The sequence below is a fragment of the Marmota monax genome, unplaced genomic scaffold (genome assembly GCF_021218885.2).
Source record: "Marmota monax isolate L192 unplaced genomic scaffold, Marmota_monax_Labrador192_F-V1.1 WCK01_AAM20220418_F8-fsc00111, whole genome shotgun sequence".
Lineage (NCBI taxonomy): Eukaryota > Metazoa > Chordata > Mammalia > Rodentia > Sciuridae > Marmota > Marmota monax.
In genome coordinates, this window is record NW_026695067.1 from 731,886 (window position 1) to 742,868 (window position 10,983).

Sequence of the window (10,983 nt, forward strand, 5' to 3'; positions counted from 1 at the left end):
GCTTGAGCCACATCCCCAACCCTCAAAGGCATTTTTGTGTATCAGTGACAAGTCCTCTGAAAAGGAAATGAGGAAAACTACCCCATTCATAATATCCTCCAAAAAAAATAAATAAATAAAATACCTGGGAATCAACTTAACAAAAGAGGTAAAAGATCTATACAATGAAAACTACAGAAATAGAAGAAGAGAGAAATAGGAGAAGACCTTAGAAGATGGAAAGAGCCACCTTGCTCATGGATAGGCAGAATTAATATTGTTAAAATGACCATACTTCCAAAAGCACTATACAGGTTCAATGCAATTCCGATCAAAATCCCAATGGCATTCCTCATAGAAATAGCAAAAGCAATCATGAAATTCATCTGGAAAAATAAGAGACCCAGAATAACTAAAGCAACCTAAGCAGGAAGAGTGAAACAGGTGGTATCGCTATACCAGACCTTAAACTTTACTACAGAGCAATAGTAACAAAAACAGCATGGTATTTGGCACCAAAACAGGCTGGTAGACCAAAGGTACAGAATAAAGGACACAGAGACTAACCCACAAGATTACAACTACCTTATATTAGACAAAGGTGCCAAAAGCATGCACTGGAGAAAGGATAGCAACTTCAACAAGTGGTGCTGGGAAAACTGGAAATCCATATGCAACAAAATGAAATTGAATCCCTATCTCTCACCATGTAAAAAGTTAACTCAAAATGGATCAAGGATTAAACCAGAGGCTCTGCGTCTAATAGAAGAAAAAGTAGGCCCTAATCTCCATCACGTGGGGCTAGGCCCCAACTTCCTTAATAAGACGCCTATAGCACAAGAATGAAAACCAAGAATCAACACATGGGATGAATTCAAACTAAAAAGTTTTTTCTCAGCAAAAGAAACAATATGTGATGTGAATAGGGAGCCTACATCCTAGGAACAAATTTTTACCCCTCACACATCAGATAGAGCTCTAATCTCTAGGATTTATAAAGAGCTGAACAAGATAAGCACCAAAAAAAAATAATAATAATAATACAATCAACAAATGGACCAAATAACTGAACAGACACTTCTCAGAAGAGAATATACAATCAATCAACAAATATACGAAAAAATGCTCATCATCTCTAGCAATCAGAGAAATGCAAGTTAAAACTACTCTAAGATACCATCTCACTCCAGTAAGAATGGCAGCCATTATGAAGTCAAACAACAAGTGCTGGCGAGGATGCAGAGGAAAAGGCACACTCATACATTGCTGGTGGGACTGCAAATTGGTGCAGCCAATTTGGAAGCAGTATGGAGATTCCTTGGAAAGTTGGGAATGTAACCACCATTTGACCCAGCTATTCCTCTTCTTGGACTATACCCAAAGGACCTAAAAACAGCATACTACAGGGACAGAGCCACATCAATGTTTATAGCAGCACAATTCACAATAGCTAAACTGTGGAGCCAACTTAGATGTCCTTCAGTGGATGAATGGGTAAAAAAAAAATATATATATATATATATATATATATATACATATATATATATATATATGGCATTTATACACAATGGAATATTACTCAGCACTAAAAAAGAATAAGATCATGGCATTTGCAGGGAAATGGATGGCATTAGAGTAGATTATGCTAAGTGAAGTTAGCCAATCCCAAAAAAACAAATGCCGAATGTCTTCTCTGATATAAGGGAGGTGACTCAAAATGGGGTAGGGAGGGAGAGCATGGGAGGAAGATTACCTTTAGATAGGGAATAGGGGTGGGAGGGGAAGGGAGGGAGAAGGGGAATAGCATGGATGGTGGAAGGAGACCCTCAACATTATACAAAATACATGTATGAAAATGTGAAAAAAAAAAGGCACAGTCTGTCTGGTTTTCCTATTTATCAGTGATGAAAAGTGTGATCACTGGCTAAGGAGGTTAGACACTTTTGCTTTTGCACAATCGATGTTATTTAGTGTTATGGAAAATTTTAAACAATATACAAAAGTAGAGATGATGATATAATAAACCCTGATATATCTGTCACTCAACTTCCTCGGTTATTAACATGTGACCAATCTTGTTTCATTGGTACCCCTCATTCTTCTCCCACAAAAAAACACATTCATGAAAATCCCAGATATTATGTCTATTTAACTCATAAACTATTTTGTATGTATCTCTAAAAACTAGACCCCTTTTTAAAAAAATTGTTTATAAATGTTTGTTTATTTTTATGTGGTGCTGAGGATTAAACCCAGTGCCTCACACATGCTAGGCAAGTGCTCTGCCACTGAGCTACAGCCCCAGTTCCCAATCCCTTTTTTAAAACATTTTGTTATTCTTGTTGTTGTTGTTGTCAATAGACCTTTATTTTATTTTTATGTGCTGTTGAGAATTGAACCTAGGGCCTCACACATGCTAGTAAAGCTCTTTACCACTGAGCCACAACCCCAGCCACAATAAGATCTGTTTCTTATACAGTACCATTATTACATTTAAAAAACCAATAATTCCTGCTGGACACATGCCTGTAATCCCAGTAACTTGGAAAGCTGAGGCAGGAGGATCATAAATTTGGGGCCAGTCTAAGCAACCTAGCAAGGCCTTCAGTAATTTAATGAGACCCAGTCTCAAAAATTAAAAAGGGCTAGTAGCTCAGTGGTAAAGTACACCTGGGTTCAATCCCCAGTACCAAAAAAACCAAAAAAAAAAAAAAAAAACAAAAACAGGGTTTTTTTTAAATTTACATATTTATACAATCAATGTTCAGATATATCCCTGATTATCTCATATACACGTTCTTTTGTGATTAGTTCAAATCAGGATCCAAACAAGGTCTCTATATTTCATTTGATTAATAAGCCTGTGTCTTTCTTTCTTACAATTAATTTGTTGAAGAAACTTAGCACATTTTCTTAAAATATTTGATTTATACATTATTTGAACATTAAGTCTTCAAACATGAGTTCCATGGGAGAATGAATGGGAGAATGATTTGGTATATCTTTGCATTTTTAGTACAAATGGAAATAAGTCACTAGCTTACATAATAAATCATCAACCAACAGTAAGAAGAAAATTTACTTTCAGAGTCAGGTATTTAAAATGTTATTTTGAAGCAGGGGCGTACCTGTAATCTCAGTTACTTCACTCCAGAGATTGAGGAAGGAGGGTCACAAGTTTAAGGCAACCTTGGCAATTTGGTGAGACCCTGTCTCAGAACTAAAAATAAGGGGGGCTGGGGTGTATCTCTGAGGTATGTGCAAAAAATAAATAATTGCTGTAGGAGAGTGATCCTCACTTTCCCACTTGAGCTGAATTTACAACTACATCAAAATAAACTATTGGGGCTGTGTCTCAGTGGCAGAGCACTTACCTAGCATTTGTGAGGCAATGGGTTCCATACTTAGCACTACCTAAAAATAAACAAAATAAAGGCATTCTGTCCATCTACAACTACAAAAAAATTAAAATAAACTACTGATTTTCATTGAGACTTTCTGGGAATGAACATGACAATTACTTAATACAATATATAATAAAATAAATTTGAAATAAAAAAATCAACTAGAATGCTGATTGCATTTCATTTTCTGAAGCTGCCACAACAAAGTACCACAAACTGAGTGAACAACAAAAGTTTATTGTTTTCTACTTCAAGTGGGTAGAAACCCCAAGTGTTGGTCAGGCTGGTTCTTATTAAGGGCTGAGGAAGGATCTGTTCCATGCCTCTCCTCTTTGCTGACAATCTTTTGTGTTCCTCTAGTTTGTAGAAACATGGCTCCACTTTCTGCTTTGATCTTCCCATAACATTATCCAATGTGTCCAAATGTGGATGACTGTTTCTTTGTCCAAATTTTGCCTTTTCCATAAGGACATCAGTCAGATTAGGAGACTACCCTACTTCAGTATGATATCATTTTAATTAAATACATATATTTCCAACAATGCTATTTCTCTACAGCCTGAGATACTGGGGGTTAGGACTTCAACATATGAATTTAAGGGAAAGGGACATAATTCATAATACTGATCTGTTTTAAATAGACATGATATTTTCATTGACTTCTGATTAGTTTACCAGTTTGCTTCTTTGACCTGGTTTGCTTCTCTGGAACAATTCCACACCACTCACTTCCCACCACCTAGAGATTTAGTATCCCCTCACAATAATGAGGGTATTTGGAGATCTTCATTTCTAATGCTGACATTTTCCACGTTTTTTTCTTTCTTCCAAGGTCTTAAATAGTATTTTGAATTGGTATAAGATAACAGTATGGGGTAATGGTGGAGAATGAGAATTGCTGGGGGGTGACTTTATTTATTTAGGACAAGGAGAGCAGCTATGGACATGAAAGCAAAGTTTTGCTCAAAGAAAACGAATTATTTGAGGAAAACATGAAGGAAAGGAGCCTCGTTTGATTTGAGGAAAGGAAAAGATGTTTGTTTGGAGATGTGTTTTGAGACTCTGAAAAGATCCAAGGGAAAATCTGCAATTTGAATCACTGTTTAAAAAAACAAAAAAGGATAAGAAAGTCCTAAGGGTCTGTTCACAATCGCTACTTACTAGCTCATCACCAAAACAGATAGTGGTTTACAAAGATTCTAAGAGCTTCTCTCCAAATCAATCTTCAATATCACACATACCATTAAGTGAAAAATAAATACATCAATATTTTGACAGAGATCCCTTCAGTAATGTCTATGAACTCTATAATTTCTTTGATTTAATGTCTTCTTAACCCCTAACCTTTGGCATTCAATGATGTATTTGTTACTCAGTATCAAACCATCTTGTCTTTATAGTTTGAGACGAAATTTTCTATTTTTATGGTTCCTTTGGGCGGGAGAGGAGTCTTTGCAGTTTTTTATGTATTGAATTGGTTTTTTAAATAAGAAACTCCTGGCTGACATCAGTTAATACCGTTGATAAGAAGTGAAATTGGTTAAATTATTGCCGTTGTTGAAAACTGAAATCGGTCTTGGGAAAAGACAAAAGGAGACGCCACCGCCCAACGTGGGGCTCGAACCCACGACCCTGGGATTAAGAGTCCCATGCTCTACCGACTGAGCTAGCCGGGCAGTTGAGAAAAGGGCCCTTCCTGGATCCCTTCAAAGGATTCAGATTACTTTATTTGCTCCAAAGGTTACATTATGTGTTAAATAATCTTCTTGTAACCTTTTTTTGGTAAAGTTTTCCGCGACTTTCAAAATCGTGTTTCATTTCTGCTCCTCTGCGCCCAAACTTCTGTTATTTAGTAAAAATGTTTGCGCGGCCCTCTAGCGGTGGGCCTCTCGAAGTTTCTCCGCAGGCACCGCAGCCCTAGGGCAGGGGTCCTCGGCTCCCGCCGGGGGAGCGTGGGTGCCTCCCAGATTCCCGCGCACAGAGGGCTCGGCCCTGCCCAGGGCAGGGCGTGTTCTCGGCCCGCGTGGCGGCAGGGCCGGCTCCCGCAAGGTCCTGCACCCTCCAGGAACCGTGGACCGCGGGCGCAGCTGCAGAGCCCGGCCTTCCCCGCCCCGGGTGGCCTGGAGACTGCTGGGATGTTTGTGGGGCGGACAGTGGCCTGTCAAGCCCTGCCGCATTGTTCACAGCAAGGCGCCCCCGAAGTTAATGGAGAAGCTGCCACAAGTAGGTAGAGTTCGCGGGTACAGACAACTGAAAAGGGAAAACACTTACTCTACAGACCGATAGAGAACTTCAGGGTGGGAAAGGACCATTATTCCAAACCTCCCCCACTAAAACGAAAAAAAAGAATTTTTTTTTTTTTTCCAATAGGAACTGCATTTCACCGTCTTCAACGGTCCCAGTGAATTTTGGAGAGCTCTACTTTTTAAGAAAAATAGGTATAGCAAAAGCATACTTTGGCAAAACTTTCTTAAGAAACTATATTGACTACAGTTAAAACCTTTACGCTAAATAGTTGGTGGAGCGCAGCACGGTCCCACAGGGTTCCAGAAACACCACCCGCGTTACTAGGTGCAAGACAGACATTCTAACTGTAGAAAGGAGGATCAGGCTGGCACTACCCTAGGTCAGAAATTAATCTGAGTTGTGCCGGAGGTTTACTGATCCTCGACATGATAATGTGTCTTCAACAGTGCCACAAGATCAATGGTAATTATTTATTTTTAATTACATATTAAGATCTTAATTATTTCTTAAGATCAATGGTATTATCAACACCAGACAGATGTGTTTCATTTGGATCCATCGGCATAAAATATTAATTCAAGCTTACAGGAAATAAAGGGAACAGAGGCAGAAGATGAATGATATCACAAGGAAGCCATAAACAAAATAAGGTGGGAAATTCTGAAGTACAACTGACCGGGGGTTTTCAGCATATATAATTGTTTGGTTTTTTTTTTTCCCCCTGTACTGGGGATTGAACCCAGGGGCTCTCTATCAATAAGCTACATATCAGTTTTTTTAATTTATTTTTTACATTGAGACAGGATCTTACTAAATTACTCAAGAGTAGCTGGGCTCAGTAGTGCATTCCTGTAATCCCACTGACACAGGAGACTGAGGCAGGAGGATCACAAGTTTGAGGCCGGCCGCAGCAATTTTGCAAGACCCTCAGCAACTTAGCCAAACCCTGTCTCAAAACAAAAACTAAAAAGAACTGGGAATGTCGCTCAGTGCTGAAGCTTCCCTTGGTTCAAACCCTAGTACCAAAAATAAAATACCCCAAAAAATTTTTACCCAGGCTGGCCTCAAACTTGCCATCCTTTTGACTCTTGCCTCAGCCTCCCTAATCACTGGGATTACGGGTGTGCAGCACTATACCCAGCCCTCTCATCTACCTTTTAAAAACATTATCTTTTTATTATTACAGAAGCATACATATGGGGCATTGGATGTGTAGCTTAGGGCTAAGAGTTCTTGCTCAGTATGCCCAGCATGCCCAAGGCCCTGGGGGAGATCCTGGAGGGTTAATACTCAGCACTGTCAAAAAAGAAAAAAAAAGATGAGTAGGTTGCAGAAACACAAGCCTGTAATCTCAGCAGAGCTCAGGAGGCTGAGGCAGGAGGATCACAATATCAAAACCAACCTCAGGGGGGCTGGGGATATGGCTCAAGTGGTAGCACGCTCGCCTGGCATGCGTGCGGCCCGGGTTCGATCCTCAGCACCACATACAAACAAAGATGTTGTATCCGCCGAAAACTAAAAAAAAATAAATATTAAAATTCTCTCTCTCTTTAAAAAAAAAAAAAAAAAAAAAAAACCAACCTCAGAAACTTAGCCAGGCCTTAAGCAATTGAGGGGGACCCAGTATTGAAAAATAAAAATGGCTGGAGATGTAGCTCAGTGGTTAAGCACCCCTGGGTTCAATCCCTGGTACCAAAAAAAAGTGGACTACAAATCTGGTCCAAAGGTTTCTAGCAGTCAAGCCAAAAAAGGAAAGCTGACCAATTACCCAGTTCAGATCCTAATGTTTTTAGGATCAAGCCACTTAAACTGAATCAACTCTTTGGGTACCAAGACCCAAAACAGACACTGCTGAGCTGGGGTTGTAGCTCAGTAGTAGCACCACTTGCCTAGCACATGTGAGGCACTGGGTTTGATCCCCAGCACCACATGAAAATAAATAAATAAATAAATAAAGGTATTGTATCCATCTACAACTTAAAAAATAAAAATAGTAAAGAGACATTGCTATACAGATCCTGTTATTCAGAATAAATCTTCTGATTATAAGATACCTGGATGGAACTGTGTATTGCGTATCTTTCTTTTTTTATTGTGGTAAAATGTACATACCATAAAATTGACATTTTAAAGTGTACAGTTCAGTGGTATTAAACACACTCACATTATTGTGCAACCATCACCACCACCATCTCCAAAGCTATTTCATCATCCCAAACTGAAGTTCATAACCTTTACACAATAACTCCCATTTTCCCTTCCTGCTAGGCCCTGTAACCACCATTCTACTTTCTGTCACGAGCTTGACCATTAGGTAGTCACGTAAGTGGAATCATACAATAGTGTGACTCTTTGCATCTGGCTTATTTCACATAGCACAATGATTTCAAGATCCATCCATGTCGTTTGGGTCAGAACTTCATTCCTTTTAAACTGAATAATATTTTAGCATATGTATGCACCACAATTTTGTTTATTTATCAGGACATTTGGGTTGTTTACCTTTTGGCTGTTGTGAATAATGCTGCTATGATCGTGGGTGTGAAAATATCCATTTAAGTCCCTGGTGCCGATTATTTTGGGTATGTACTCAGAAATGGAATTGCTGGATCATGTGGCAATTCTATTTTTAATTTTTTGAGCAAGTTTCTTTGGAATTTTAACCTTTATTACAAGCCACTTCCATAATGCAGGCCTCTGTTTCTTCATCTACAAAGTATGCGGTGGTGGTGGTGGGGGTGAAAGGCAGTGGAAGGGTAAGAGCAGGGGAGGCCTTAGGAGGGGTCTAAGGAGCCTTCTAGCCAACAGCTCAGGAATTGTTGATCACCTAGAACTCTGGTCAAAAGTACTAGCGGCCTGTCTCCTCTTTAGAGTCCCTACGAGTTGGTTCAAACAGAAAAGCTCTTCTTTCCAAGAGATTCAGCTTGATTTCTCCTAGATATTAGGCCTGGAGAAGTCTGGGGGGTGGGGGTGGAGGATGGGTAGCTGCTGCGGGAACAAGGCTGGTATCACCATGGAGGCCTCTGAGTCTCTCACCATCTCCACCAGCATTTCTTCTTGCACTCCTTCGCCTTCTTAGTTCACCTGTCTGAATCAGAGAGAAGAAAGTGAGCTGGGGTCTAGGCCAGCCTAAAGCACAAAAATTGAAATTTCAGCAAGGTAATTTCATTGAAAGGAACTGTAGCATCATTAGATGGCTGAGATGAGATTCATGAAGACCCTTGGACTCCTGTCCTCTCCCTTTCTACACCTGTGTACCAATCACAGCTAAACCAGATTCCTTCATGATTTGGATTGAGACCTCTGTAGCTAGTACAACCTTTGATATTTCCCCTAAAGCACTTCATGATTGTTCCTTTGCCTCAGGATGAAGTCCAGACTCCCAGATGAGGCCTACCAGGTCTTGCCTGGTCTAATTTCTGCTACCTTGCTGGTCTCATGGATTGCCCACTCCTTCATGTACCAGATGATCCTGGATAGAGCAAAGCCTGTATTACTACGCCTTCAGAGCCAGATGTACTTCTCTCTTAATTTGGGGTGCTCACCCCTATTATCCTTTCTCAACTCCATCCCAGAAGATCCAGATCAAGAAGCAGGTCCTCCAGGAAGGCAAGAGATGTTTCTCAACACTGTCCCTCTGTCATGACCAATCGGACAGGAAGTACTCAAGAGATACTGGCCCAAGAAACCAATGTTCAGATGGCCCTGCTTGTTACATAAACTTCCTGCCTACCTCCTAGGAGTGTACTGAGGACTGTGAATGGACATGTGTGGTGCATGCCACCTGGCACTGAGACCACCTGGCTTTCTCACCAATCGTGAGCTTGCTGGACAAGGACCTTGTTTTCCACCCTTGGTGGGTGCCCATTAAATGAGTAGCTTCCTGCCATGTGCTCCTTCCAATGATCTCATTCACATCAAGGAGATGGCTTCCAGGTCACATGAGATTTGATTGTAGGGAAAGGGGTGCAGTGGGATCTGCGGGCTTTGCGAGAGTGGGGACAGGAAAGCAGCCTAAAAGGCAAGGGAAAGCGCACAGCTGCCAAGCCGGTTAGTATGGGTGCAGTCAGAAGGACAGAGAAGAACCAGTGTTGCTGAGGATGCAGAGAAATTGGGACCCTTGTATACTATTGGTGGGAATGTCAAATGGTGGAAAACCATTGTCAGCTCCTCAAAAGGTTATGCATGGGGTGGGGGACGGGGCTGTAGATCAGTGATAGTGCAATTGCCTAGCATGCACAGGGCCCTCCGTTCACTCCCCAGCATGGGAAAAAAAAAAGATTATATAGTTACCATAAGATCCATCAGTTCAACCCTCATGGTATACACTCCAAAGAAATGAAAACATATATTTGCACAAAATCTTGTACAAAAATGTTCTTAGAAGCATTACTTTTCATTGCCAAACGTGAAAACAAACCAACTGTCCATCAACTGATAAATAAATAAAATATTCTATAATATTATTCAGCCATCCGGCTGGGGTTGTGGCTCAGTGGAAAAGTGCTTGCCTAGCACGCATGAGGCCCTGGGTCCAATCCTTGGCAGCACATAAAAATAAAATAAAGGTTATTGTGTCCACCTTCAACTAAAAAAAAAAAACAAAACCCAAATATTTAAAAAAATATTTTACTCAGCCATTAAAATGATGAACCATTAATACACGCTACAGAATGAGTGATTCTAGAAAATATTATGCTTGTGAAAATAGCCAGTCTCAAAAGACTACAAGTTGTATGATTCCATTTCTATGAAATGTCTAGAATAGACAGATCCATAGATTCAGAAGGTAGGTTAATGGTTGCTAGAGCCTGTGGAAAGGATGAAGGAAATGTTCTAAAATTAGATAGTAATGATGATTGCATATACGTACACACACACACACACACACGCATGTATGTATAATGTAAATATATATTAAACTCCCGTGAACTTATACAGTTTAACAAAGGCTTATTTTTGTGGTATGTAAATTCCATCTGTTATTTTAAATGGAAGGAATAATGCTAAAATAAGGTTTAAGAGTTTAGATTTATCCTAAATATTTAAGTAGTAAAATAAATGTTTGCCTTTTGCGTCTTGTCAGTGTGTTTAATGATAGAATATACAACTTCATTTAGAGAAAAGGTCAAATGTCCAAAGTTGAAGTGTCCCTTAGGGTGGCAAGTCCTTGAGCAGTTGGGCTTCCCCGTGGCCCCTGTGTGCGGTTCCAGCTCCAGCCCCTACTCTGCCCGGATTTGCTCTGTGGGCCAGGCAAGTCCCTTTCCTAGTCTGAGCCCCTGATTCTTCATTTACATGACTAGAGGACAGACACATTAGGATTCCGCATGGCTGTCCCTCCTCTTCCTTGCTT

General features: G+C 40.2%; 1 non-coding gene across 1 annotated transcript; it reads right to left on the minus strand.

The window, feature by feature from the left end:
• Positions 1-4,986: 4,986 nt before the first annotated feature.
• On the minus strand, positions 4,987-5,059 carry Trnak-cuu (transfer RNA lysine (anticodon CUU)). The gene has a single exon. It is a non-coding gene; the product is annotated as a tRNA-Lys (tRNA).
• Positions 5,060-10,983: the final 5,924 nt, after the last annotated feature.